Source organism: Rattus norvegicus, chromosome Y, assembly GCF_021556685.1.
Source record: "Rattus norvegicus strain SHRSP/BbbUtx chromosome Y, alternate assembly SHRSP_T2T, whole genome shotgun sequence".
In the NCBI taxonomy this organism is placed as follows: domain Eukaryota; kingdom Metazoa; phylum Chordata; class Mammalia; order Rodentia; family Muridae; genus Rattus; species Rattus norvegicus.
The window spans coordinates 42,757,934-42,772,200 of NC_141555.1; positions in this window are offsets into that span (position 1 = coordinate 42,757,934).

Consider the following 14,267-nt stretch of genomic DNA (forward strand, 5'->3'; position numbering starts at 1 on the left):
TTCTCATGAGAATGTAACTTTGTTTATAGGTTAATTAGACAACAGCACCTCTAATACACCTAAGAGTTGGACTGCTGACAGATTTCTCAGTCTGCAAAGAGGTTCGGGTCACTTTGATACAAGATGTGCTATTGCTAGAGAAATAGCTTCTGGTGACAACTAGAAACAGTGGAAAACTTTTATCCTGCTTTTTCTTTAGAAGATGTTGAAACTGAATAAACTGTACATTGGTTAAGTGGGCTGTGTAACCATTGTGTTCAGGTTAATGCGACCCTCACTTGGGACCTCAATGTACGAGACTGTAGTGAATCAATTAAACATCTTTGGCTCTGTAGTACAGGCATAGCACCTGCTCAAGTGTTCTCTAGTTTCGAGAATGAAGGACAGACAGACAGACAGACAGACAGACACACACACACACACACACACACACACACATACACACATACACACACACACACTCAATGTCTGGACATTTCTAATCTTCCTGACAGCTACTGAACGATCCCATGCAGAGAGACCTTTACTCAAATCTTGGGAAACCGCGGACCCCAGACACAGAGAGACCATTTTGGATGTAATAAGCAAAGATGAGGTTTATTATGGAGATCTATTATGGAGATCTCCTGGCCGACACATATCCCACGCCAGAGACAGGGGTGTCGACCCCGAAATGCTGGGAGAAAGAGTATTTAAAGGCAGAGGCTGTGACCCCCAAGGGATGGGGAGATGTCGAAGGAGAATGTACTGCAAATTACAGGATTGTTTTATGGCTCCAGGAGATAAGGGGACGTCAAAAATTTTTATGGCCCCCTGGTTCTTGGAACAGAGCTACTAAATCAGGAGAAGGGTCGGGTCTTCAGGTCCTCATTATTTTTAAAAGTTTGTCAGAATTGATGAAGCATATGTATTTGAAACATCTCTGGTTAGGTTTGGGCTGCCTGTATACTGGAATGCTCTCTGTAGGACAGGATGGGTGGAAAGCACAAGTAGGGGCTTAAGTAAACATCACAGGGGCAGAACAAAGAACAGTTGCTCACACTGGGTGATAAGCAAAGTAGTTCTCTTGTATTTTTAACAATCTGTCTTACAGAGACTAGTCCTATGCTGAGTTTTGGGCTAATTAAAAACTCTTTCTCTCACTACCATCTCCCTTCTACCCAGCATGCCAGGTTTAACACCTTTTAAATCTATCTTTTATCTTTGGTGCCCTGTTACCTTCTGGGAAACACCCCACTCTCCAGTAGGGTTCTATTCTTTTTCACCTACATTGTTGGCTGCTTTCTCTCCTGTAGCTCTTAACTCTGATCCTTCTAACACTGGATCATGGTCATTTTCTTCATCCTCCCCTCTCTCTCAATCCCTAGACCTGGCTTTCTGACTTTCTGCCCAGCTATTGGCTATGGCAACTCTTTATTATCAGTTGTAGCTCTCAGGGACTCTAATGTCTGGAAGTGTGGCATTTTGGGAGCCAAAATAAAACAATTCCCAACACCAGGTATTGTAACTTTACACATACATTCCTGATATTGAATAAAGAAACTATATTTAAGTATATAGGAATTTGATCTTCAGTACTAGGGAGGGTAAACATAAAGAAGAAAAACGGCACACATTTTGACTGTGGTCTCTGGTCATATGTTGCTGGCTAGAAATTAGTCATATGCATACTCTTATAGTGAGCAATATTGGATTTGGGCCTGGACAGTTTTGTGACTGTTTAGCTCAAAGGGGCTACGTGACTCTTGGCCACACATACTCCTCTAAGAGCCTCTCCCAGGAAGACCCTGGGAGCAATGACAGGATATTTCAGAATGAGCAAAACACCGGACGTCAGAGAGCAGATTCCTGAGAAGAGTTCGACCTTTTCAAAGAACATGTTCCCGAAAGTTGTTGCTTCTTCGTTATAGGACGATATCTTGCTATGTAGAGATTCACCTTATATCCTTGGGCACTTCCCAAACTCCCCCACCCTAAGCTTCAATTCCCACTTCTATTCCTGCCTCACAGCTTTAAATGCTGTACATTTCTCTCAATGAACGAGACACTGACCACAGAACTTTTGCTTCGTCTTATTCTTCTCTTGCCCCCCCCCCATTTAGGCCCAAGTGTAGCACCCCATTGGGACCCTGAATAACTGGGTCCCCGCTGGCGGGGACAAGTGGCACCTGAACAGGGACCCTGAAGTACGGCCAACTACAGGACACTGGAGACTGGAGATCCTCGGAGAGATTGAGGACTCTTCAGGGTGCATCTCTCGTGCATCGCTGGAGAGGGAAGTAAGACTGGTTGAATAAATGTCATCCCATCGCCATGGGGAAGGTATTGTCTAAGGAGGCTTGATTCATAGGAGAGATCAAGTGCTCACTCAGGGAGAGATGAAAGAGTTAAGAATCAGGATTTAATCAAATTTTCTTGTTTTGTTGATGAAAAGTGTCCTTGGTTAGTTTTTTTTGTTTTTTTTTTTTTTGTTTTTTTGGGGTTTTTTTTGTTTTTGTTTTTTTTTTTTGTTTTTTGTTTTGGTTTTTTTTTTTGTCTTTTTTTTTCGGAGCTGGGGACTGAACCTGGGGCCTTGCGCTTGCTAGGCAAGCGTTCTACTGCTGAGCTAAAACTCCAACTCCCTCCTTGGGTAGATTTAAGCGGCCCCAATATACACCACCTTACTTGGAATAAGGTGGGTAAAGACTTTAATAAACTCTTGAAAGCAGGTGACCCAGTGTCTGTGGCATTTTTCAGTTATTGGTGTAAGATGATCTAGAAAAGGCCTTGAGGATTTGGGCTAGCCTAAGTAAAACTTGTAATAAAAAAGGGACAAGGTAATGGTAAAGTGTTTTTCTGTATGTGTTCTTTTATTGTTATGTTTTAGTCTTTGGACCCTGATCAGAGATAGTTTACACCCTAGACATGAGAGAGAATGGGTTTGGGAAAAAGAGTCCTCCTGGACTCTCCACAGATGCTTTGGAGAAAGAGAAAAACTTTCAGAACTCTCCTAGGAACAAAAAAAAAAAAGGCAGGAAACGTCCTGCATCTCTGCTGGCTCCTATTGGAGAAAAGCTTATTTCTGGTTCTGGATTCCACAGGTAGGATATTTGGGTCCCTTCTGTAGGACGCCATCTAGTTTTTCCCCTTTCTGTCTATTGTCTCTCACTGGTGCACCAAGCTGGCCATGTCTGTCAGTTTATGTCTGTGGTTTTTGTATCTCATTCTTTAAATGTTCTATGTTTCATGTTCAAAAGAAAAAAATGGAAAAAAAAAAAACAACTTTATCTTCCGGTCGTTCACACTTTGACTTGGTTTTAACTCATTTCACCAAAAAAAAAGGGGGGGTAAAAATTAATAAAAAACAGTTTCATTTGGCCTTTGGAGCCCTGTGCCTGTTGCTGGGAGCCTAGGTCAGCTGGAGAAGCTGCCCGGGGCTGAGCGTCTGCAGGAGCTGATCCTAAAGGCACTAACAACTAGCTCCTCAGCTTCTATGGTATGGAAGCTGATGGAAGGTTTCTCTTAGAAAAATCCCTGACTTATATTAGACTTAGCATGTGACAAGGTCCTTCTCTTAAAATCACAGCTAGAATAGTAAAAATGGTGCTTGGTCTAAATATTTTAAGCATGTGTAGCCACTTCAATTTTGTTTCTAACTGGTTCTAAATGTATAAATTTGGTCTATATGCTATGGTCATGGATTATTGGCTTCTAAGTTATTGGATATAGTTAAAAAGGTTTAACATTGGTAACAGAAAGTTGGCCTAAAACTGTAATTTCGACGGAGTCATTCTAGACAACATATGGTATGAGCCAACCTGGGGAAACAGGTCTAAATTGAGATAATATTTTTATGGAACTCTTATCCTAGAAAACAGGCTTCTACAAGAATTTAGGGCAATGTCTCTTTGATGAGCTATTGGAGACAGCACCATCATGCGTTCATATGTAGTAATTGGCAGTCGAACTTGTAGCATGAAGGATATACTCGGTATTTTGGAGACTATACAGACTAGGTTGTTGGAGGTGAGTTTTTTAAGTTACTTATATTTTGATGCTAATTCCACTGTCCCAAACACAGGTCCGTAGTCACGTACTCAGTACTCAGGTTACTTTCCAAAGTTGTGGCTGTGCTCTGGAGTTACAAGGAAAACTTAAAGATTGTGATTAAAGATTGCCAGTATTACATTGACCTACTCAAACTTATTTATAAAAAACAACAACAAAAAACAGGTACTGATTGTTACAAGATTTTTGCAGGACTGATGAGGTTTTAGAACTTGTGAGAGAATTAGAGCTTGTTTGTTTACTCCAACTGCCATTTCAAGATAGATTTAGAGGATTGATTTATACAATTTGTTTACGTCATTGCGATTCTGAGTTTTAATTTTGTGAGCTTGCTTATAATTTTAGACGGCCCATAAAGTGATATCATTAAAAATTTTACAAAAAAAAATGGCTAATAGCCACATATTATGTAATATTGTCACTTCTTCAATGTAAGGATTTAAAACTTTAAATCTTTCAGTGTATATGGAAATTTTTACTACAAACCTTTGCTCCCAGAATGAGCTTTAATATTTGGGGAGTAGATCTTACACTATTCCAGAAAAGAATATTTGAAACTAATTTAAAGCTTCTAAGGATATGTTAATTGGCTAAGGACCTCACCTTACCAGAGGACTTATGCCTTTATTTGTTATCCTCATTGGAGATATAGCTTCAGTTGTATTAATACAGAATTGTAGGTTACAGTCTTTTTTTTTTCCTTTTCTTTTTTTCAGACATGGGGACCGAACCCAGGACCTTGCGCTTGCTAGGCAAGTGCTCTACCACTGAGCTAAATCCCCAACCCCTAGGCTAGAGTCTTGGAAGTATTTTAAAAAGAAACCTGGTAAAACATATCTTATTCCAAACAGCAATTAAATTGGTTATTACAAAATACTGATATTTGGCCTATCACATATACAAATTTTTCAGGCAAAGTTGATAATTTTACTCTTTGCATGCTTTTGTATTTCCTGTAAATTTGTACATGCAACCCATAGGAAATTAGCTTACTGTATTTATAGGTGGTTCATCTAATGAAAAGGCTACATGTATGATTTGATCACTTCTTTTTTTCTTAAGTTTCCCTTGCTTCAGCCCAGATTATTAAATTATGTGTTATAGCCAGTTTTTAAAATGTTAAAAAAAATAAGCTTCATTTCACATACAGATAGCCAATGTGTGGCTTATGTTTTACAATTGATTAAAATGTTTTCTTTTTTTTTTTTACATAATTCTAACCCTTTAATTTTACAATTAGTTAATGCTTTATTGGAGACAAGTTTTCTACATGAAATCAGTGAGTGATGATTTCGGTGTGAATGTCTGACAACTCACTTTCCTTTTAGAGCTCTGGTGCAGACAACTAAATTAAACCATAGACTCATACACAGCTCTTTAAAAATGGTAATGGAGTTGATAGCACACCTTCACAGCAATAGGAAGTCTCCATTTGCTTACTCTCTATGTCCAGCCACACCCTGCCAACTCAGGGATTTCTAAGTAAGGCTAAGTCTGGACCTTGTTTACAGGATTTTGCATTTCTAGTTAATGGTTATGTTTAGGTAAATAAAGCTGGTGTGGTGCTGGAGAGGTGGCTTAGTGGTTAAGAGCAGTGAGCACTGTTCCTTTATAGGCCATTTAAGAGCGCAAACTGGATTGCCTGGACACCTTAGCAAGGGAGGTCAATGATACCAGGCAGATTATATCCCTTACATAGTAACAATTAGTCAAAAAATCTCATTCTTTGTCACCAAAATAATAATGCTGGAGACAATAATTTGGTATAAAAGTCAATTTATAAATATAAGTGCTCACTGTCCTCAATTTAATCCTCAAGGGCTTATCTTAATAAATAATATCTTAACTATATCTTAATAAATAAAATGGGGAGTTACAACCCTGTATGCTATACAATTATTTAATAATACCCCTTTTATTTCCAATTTTAAAATTTGTATGCCAAGGAACACTCTGAGTTTATGGTACCCTACAACTAGGTATACTTCTGCCTACGTGAAATAGAAAGATCCACATATTGGCATGATTCTGTCAAGGTATTTTTATGGGTAAGAGGGAATCTTTGTGGTTTTTTTTTTCTACAGGATGCTACAGGAGTATGCCAGCTACCAGAGGTGGCTGGTAAGATTTGCTGATCCTGGGAGCATGAACTTTCAGCTCTTGTGGTTGGGTCCCTGGAGTCATTCTTGTGCCCTTGGAGGAAGATGGAGGATTCCCCCTCATCTTTTGTCATCACGGAGATTTTGGCATTGCTGCAGTCATTGTGTCCCATCCCACCACAGCCTGCACTCTGACCCTCTGTGCACTGCTACTTGCTGGAGAAGACTGGACACCAGCTGCTATCACCTGCCCCCCTCATTCCCCTGGTGACTCTTGCTGCCTTACCTGGTGTTGTCATTTTGCAGTCTGTAGTCTCACAAGAGTGCCATCTGCATGACGCTGCTGTGGACTGGGGAACTCTGCCCTGGTTCTGCAGATCTCAGACATGATTCCATTGCCTGCTAGTTGTTCCAGAGAAGAATGACCGATCCTGAACTGTCCTGGGAAAGGCCTTGGCATTTTCTCTGCTATTTCAGCAGCCATTAGTGTTGCAGCCTTTGTGTCTGAAGTGTCTGGAGTTACCCTTTCCCAGTCTATTGTTAGGCAAGCACAGTGGGTGAACTTTCTGGAGTAGTTGCTAACAATTGGTAATTCTAAATTTTATTACAGGAGTGGCTTGACTATGGGTGGTATAGCTGTAGCAGCTGAGGAGGACCAGATGAGGTGACCACTACTTATCAGGAGAGGCTCAACTTTCACAATCTCTTAAATTAATGCCATCAAACCCCTGCTCTTTCATCTCTGGGCTCAAATAAGAGGAATGAGAAGATGATCCAATGTAGCTATCCTCAGCAATGGGCAACTTCCTCTGACTCTGGACCAATCTAAGACGTGGTGCCTTGGGGGAGACAAGGTGATCCTATGATGGATAAGGCTGGGGTTCGAGACGTCAATCCTAACACAGAGGTGGCTACACCCCGTTTAAACATACCAAGTGCTGGTCAAGTGTTCCTCTGCCTAGTTCCCCCCCACACCTAAACACACACATATATCCCAGAACGGTTTGTTACAGCATAAGTTCATTCCTAGCCATTGGAGTGAAGTCCTAAATGCAAGAGTGGCTTGCTATGGACAGGCAGGGCACTCTGTGAGGAATGTCTGATCTCTCTCAGACCACTACTTCCACCTAATGGTCTTTTTTAAAAGAATAAGAGGGGAAATCTAGTGAGCCATAATGGATTTGGGCCTGGACAGTTTTGTGACTGTTTAGCTCAAATGGGCTACGTGACTCTTGGCCACACATACTCCTCTAAGAGCCTCTCCCAGGAAGTCCCTCGGAGCAATGACAGGATATTTCAGCCTGAGCAAAACACCAGACGTCCCTGAGCAGATTCCTGAGAAGGGTTCGACCTTTTCAAAGAACATGTCCCCGAAAGTTGTTGCCTCTTTCTTATAGGAGGATATCTTGCAGTGTAGAGATTCACCTTATATCCTTGGGCACTTCCCAAACTCCCCCACCCTAAGCTTCAATTCCACTTCTATTCCTGACTCAGAGCTTTAAATGCTGTACATTTCTCTCAATGAAAGAGACCTTGACAACAGAACTTTTGCTTGGTCTCATTCTTCTCTCACCCCCCATTTAGGCCCAAGTGTAGCACCCCTTTTGTACCCTGAATAACTGGGTCCCCACTGGCGGGGACAAGTGGCACCTGAACAGGGACCCCGAAGTACGGCCAACTACCAGACAATGGAGAATGGAGATCCTCGGGGAGACTGAGGACTCTTCAGGCTGCATCGTTCTTGCATCGCTGGAGAAGGAAGTAAGACTGGTCGAATAAGAGTCATCCCATCCCCATGGGGAAGGTATTGTCTAAGGAGGCTTGATTCATAGGAGAGATCAAGTGCTAACTCAGGGAGAGAGGAAAGAGTTAAGAAAAATGATTTAATCAAATTTTCTTGTTTTGTTGATGAAAAGTGTCTTTGGCTAGTTTCAAGCGGCCCCAATATACACCCCCTTACTTGGAATAAGGGTAGCAACCCTTTGGGAACCTGAATAACTTGGTCCCTGCTCGCGGGGACACTCTTGATTTGCTACTCACCTAGGAAATGTAATGCATAGTTCCCACATCTGTACCCTATTAAAGATATAGGAAATGTGAAAGGAAGATAGTAAATAACAGTACAGACTCTCTCAAAATTCTCTTAGGCCTCTGGGTTTGTATTCCGTTTATTTAACATTCCTGAGAGCTCTGTATTCTCTTAGTGGCCAATCTCTGATCCACATTTTTATTTTTAAGCCATTAAATACAGCTTTTAAAACTGTGGTGAAGTGCTCAAATACTGAAAACATAAAAAGGTAATATTTTCATGATCCTTTTTTATTTTTTGTTTTACGTATAAAGGTGTTTTTGCTTGTTTCCATGTCTCTACACCACATTATTGCGTGGTAACCACAGAAACTAAAAGAAAGCATTGGGTAATCCCGGTACTAAAGTTTAAGACAGTTGTGAATCACCATGTGGGTTCTGGCAATGGAGCACACCACAGTCCTCTGAGAGAGACGCCAGTGCCCTTGGCTTCTCAGCCATCTCTTTGGTCACAAAAATTTTTACCTGGGTTGTTAAGTAACATTGCAGCAAAACCATGAACATTTTCAATACTTTAAAAATGACCAGTAAATAATGTCGGCTACTTTTATTTGGAGTTTGCCTTATTAATTAATTAATTAATTAATTAATTTATTTTTATTTAATGTCTACAAGTAGACTGTCACTGTCTTCAGACAAAACAGAAAAAGTTATCAGACAAATGCAAATGGTTGTGAGCCACCATGCCATTTCTGCGAATTGAATGATGATCTCTGCAAAACAGTAAAACACCATCCAAAAGAATTTTCAAAGAACTGTAAAGTTTCCACTTCATAGTTTTGTTTTATTTCAGAAAGCAGAAAATCTACCACCCAATGTAAACTTGAAGAATGAGTAATTCAGCAACTGAATGTAGTCAGTTGTCAAGCAAAAAAGTGAATGTAGAAATGAATGAATGGAAGGATGTATATACTCATGTATATATATATATATATATATATATATATATGTATATATATATATATACACTTATATACATATATACATACATACATACATACATACATACATACATACATATGTGTGTATACATAATATGTATATGTTTTTCATGTGGTTTCTTTGGTAGGAACAAAATTCCTGACAAGAAGAAAGTAAAAAGAAGAGAACTTCCTTTGACTCATCCTGGTGGAACATGGTGGCAGGAGTTTAAATGAGTGCAGCATGTAGATTTCACAGTCAAGGAGAAAGAAATGAATATGGCCACTCCTCTGGCTTTATCTTCCTCTCTTTTCAGTTCAGCCTATCTGCGTACTCCATGCCAACAATCATGGTAGGTTTTCCTTTTTCAGCTAGACTTCTGGGGAAATCCTCAAAGATAGGTCCAAGTTGATCATGATCAAACTGATCATGTATATTAATAGTCAAACTTTGAAAGACCTCCGGAGAGGACCTTTCCCTCAGGAGGAGACCCAAGCGCCCGATGACCGAGCCGAGACCTCCGGATGCAATCAGCAAGAGGGTTTATTGGAAAACACAGGAACCAGCGGGCACACAGTTTCTTCAGAGGATGTGCACACCCAGCAGCTCCAGTATGGGGCTTTTATAGGGTTTGGGGAAGCAGAACCAGGCGTACAGAAGCAGATGCATAGTTACGGGGATTGGTGGATTTAAACGAGGCACATAGACATGTTCACATATGATTGGCTATTTCACATGATGAAATAATAATGTATAGCTACACACTTTGGCAGGTTTGAGTCATATTTAAATGAGGTTGTAACGTGGTAAGAGAGTACGTGCAGACTGGGACGTCCTGAATGTCCGGGGCTAGGGGATTATCCCTTCCTGCCAGGTGGCCTGTGAGTCATATCCGCTACTCCTAGTCTGTTCTGTATTCCTTTTCTTTTATGATCTGTTAGTTTTAATGGTAACACAGCCCTAGGTATCTGTTCGTGCCTCTGCTCATTCAAGCCTGTTGCAGCTCTGAGTTAAGACTCATGGGGGGGGGTCTTTCAAGTTTATAAGGAAGAAACAAAAATGGGTGACTACCTTTTGAATTATGTTTAATACAGGCTATTTCCTGTACTATGGAGGTAACAAAATATTACTATGTGTACTTTTTGTTTCTTTGTTTTTAGTTTTATTTTTTTTAAGATTTATTTTTCATTCTTGATATATAGGGCATCAGATTTCATTACAAATGGTTGTGAGCCACTATGTGGTTGCTGTGATTTGAACTCAGGACCTCCGGAAGAGCAGTCAGTGTTCTTAACCACTGAGCCATCTCTCCAGAACTGTTTTTAATTTTTTTAAGACAGAGTTTATCTGTGCATCATTGTTTGTTGCGGAACTTACTCTATTAACCAGGCTGGCCTCAAACTGCCAGTGATCCTCCTCCTTCTGCCTCATAAGTACTGTGATTAAATGCATGTATAACTACCGCCTAGTGAAGTGGATGCTCTTTAAAAACTATTTTATTTTTAGTTCTAATTGTATGCATGTGTATCTCAGTGTATACAGACATATGCTTAAAGTGCCTGTGGAAGACAGAGACGTACATATAAAGGCAAACCTTTCAGAATAACACCAGACTTCTCACCACAGACTATGAAAGCCAGAAGATCAGATACAGATGTATTACAGACCCTAATGAACACAAATGCCAGCCCGTGTTACTGTATGATCCAAAACTCTCAATTAATGTACATGGGGAAACAAAGATATTCCGTGACAAAAACAAATTTACACAATATCTTTCTACAAATCCAGCCCTACAAAAGATAATAAATGGTAAAGCACAACATAAGGAGGCAAGCTAAAAACTAGGAAAAGCAAGAAACTAATCGTTTTGGCAACTCAACAAAGAGAAGGAAAGCATACAAACATAACCTCACATCCAAAGATGAATATAACAGAAGCAATAATCACTATTTCTTAATATCTCTCATCCTCTATTGTCTCTACTCCACAATAAGAAGACATAGATTAAGAAAATGGATATGCAATGAGGACCCTGCATCCTGCTGCCTACAGAAAACACACCTCAGAGGGCAAAGACAGATACTACCTCAGAGTGAAAGGCTGGAAAACAACTTTCCAAGCTAACTGTCAGAAGAAGCAAGCTGCAGTAGCCATTCTAATATCGAATAAAATTAATTTTCAACTAAAAGTCATCTAAAAAGATAAGGAAGGACACCTCATATTTATCAAATGAAAAATCCACCAAGATGAACACTCAATACTATATATCTATGCTCCAAAAACAAGGGCACCTGCATACATAAAAGAAACCTTACTAAAGCTTAAAATACACATTGCACCTCACACAATAATACTACGAGATTTCAATACCCCACTCTCATCAATGGACAGGACATGGAAACAGAAATTAAACAGAGACATAGACAGACTAAGAGAGGTCATGATTCAAATGGACTGAACAGATATTTATAGAAGATTCTATCCTACAGCAAAAGGATATACATTCTTCTCAGCTCCTCATGGTACTTTCTCCAAAATGGACCATATAAATGGTTATGAAACAGGCCTCAACAGATACAGAAAGATAGAAATAATCCCATGTGTCCTATCAGACCACCAAGGGCTAAAGCTGGCCTTCAATAACAATAAGGGAAGAACGCACATATATTCATGAAAGTTGAACAATGCTCCACACAATAATAACCTGGTCAAGGAAGAAATAAAGAAAGAAATTAAAGACTACTTAGAATTTAATGAAAATGAAGTTAAAACATACCCAGACTTATGGGACACAATGAAATCTTTGCTAAGAGGAAAATTCATAGCTCTGAGTGCCTGCAGAAAGAAACAAGAGAGAGCATATGTCAGCAGTTTGACAGCACACCTAAAAGCTCTAGAACAAAAAGAAGCAAATACACCCAGGAGGAGTAGAAGGCAGAAAAATATCAAACACAGAGCTGAAATCAACCAAGTAGAAACAAAAAGGACCAAAGAAAGAGTCAACAGAACCAAAGTTAGGTTCTTTGAGAAAATCAACAAGATAGATAAACCCTTAGCCAGACTAATGAGAGTACACAGAGAGTGTGTAAACATTTACAAAACGGAAATTAAAAGGGAGATATAACTAAAGAATAAGAGGAAATTCAAAAAATCATCACATCCTACAACAAAAGTCTATATTCATCAAGACTTGAATATCTGTAGAAAATGGCCAATTTCCATTTACAATTTACAATTTCCAGATACCAGGTACCAATATTAAATCAGGAATAGATAAACCATTTAAATAACCCCATAACTCATGATGAAGTAAAAGGAGTCATTAAAGTACTCCCAACCAAAAAAAGCCCAGATACTGACTGATTTAGTGCAGAATTCTATCCGACCTTCATAGAAGACCTCATACCAATACTATCAAAATTATTCCCCAAAATTGAAACAGATGGAGCACTATTGAATTCCTTCTATGAAGTCACAATTACTCTTATGCTTAAACCACACAAAGACCCAACATAGAAAGAGAACTTAAGAACAATTTCCCTTATTAATATCGACACAAAATAATCAATAAAATACTGGCAACCCGAATCAGAGAATACATCAAAATAATCTTCATAATCAAGTAGACTTCATCCAAGGCATGCAGGGGTGGTTTAATACAAGGAAAACCATCAATGTGATCCATTATATAAAGAAACTGAAAGAACAAAACCACATGATCATTTCATTAGATGCTTAGCAAGTGTTTGACAAAATTCAACACCACTTCATGATAAAAGTCCTGGAAAAAAAAGGAATTCAAGGCATGTATGTAAACATAGTAAAAGCCATTTACAGCAAACCAGTAGCAAATATTAAACGAAACGGAGAGAAACTTGAAGCAATGCCACTAAAATCAGGGACTAGACAAGGCTGCCCAATCTCTTTCTTCTTGTTCAATATAGTTCTCAAAATTCTAGCCAGAATAGCCAGACAAAAAAAGATCTAGGGGATACAGAAAGGCAAAAGGAAGTCAAAATATCACTATTTACAGATGATATGATAGTATATTTCAGTGATCCCAAAATTTCCAGTGGAGAACTCCTAAACATGATAAACACCTTCAGCAAAATGGCTGTGTATAAAATTAACTCAAATAAATCAATAGTCTGCATCTACAGAAAAGACAAACAAGCCAAGAAAGAGATTAGCGAAAAGACACCCTTCATAATAGTCCCATATAATATAAAATACCTCAGTGTGACTTTAACCAAGGAAGTGAAAGATCTGTATGATAAGAACTTTAAGATTCTGAAGAAAGAAATTTAAGACGATTTCTGAAGATGGAAAGATGTCATATTCCCATGGGTTGGCAGGATTAATATAGCAAAAATGGTCATTTTACCAAAAGTGATCTACAGATTTAATGCAATCTCAATCAAAATTCCAACCCAAGTCTTCATAGAGTTAGAAAGAATAATTTACAAATTCATCTGTAATAAGATAAAACCTCGGATGACTAAAACTATCCTCACAATAAAAGGACTTCTCGGAAATTACAATCCCTGAACTTAAGCAGAATTATAGAGCAATAGTGATAAAAAATGCATGATTTTGGTACAGAGACAGGCAGGGAGATCAGCGAAATAGAACTTAAGTCCCTGAAATGAACCCACACACCTATGATCACTTGATATTTAACAAAGGAGCCAAAACCATTCTACGGGGGAAAAAAGAAAAGCATTTATAGCATATAATGCTTGTTCAACTGGAGGTCAACATGTAGAAGAATGCACATCAATCAATGCTTATCACCCTGTACAAAGCTTAAGAGCAGGTGTATCAAGGACCTCCACATCAAATCAGATACACTCAAACTAATGAATAAAAAGTGGGGAAAAATCTCAAACACATGCTCACTGGAGAAAAGTTCCTGAGCAAAACACCAATGGCTTATGCTCTTAGATCAAGAATCAACAAATGGGATCTAATAAAACTACAAAGCTGTAAGGCAAATGACACTTTTGTTAGGACAAACCGACAACCAACTGATTGAGAAAAATCCTTACCAAGCCTGCAAATGATAGAGCGTTTATATCCAAAATATTCAAAGAACTCAAGAAGTTAGAC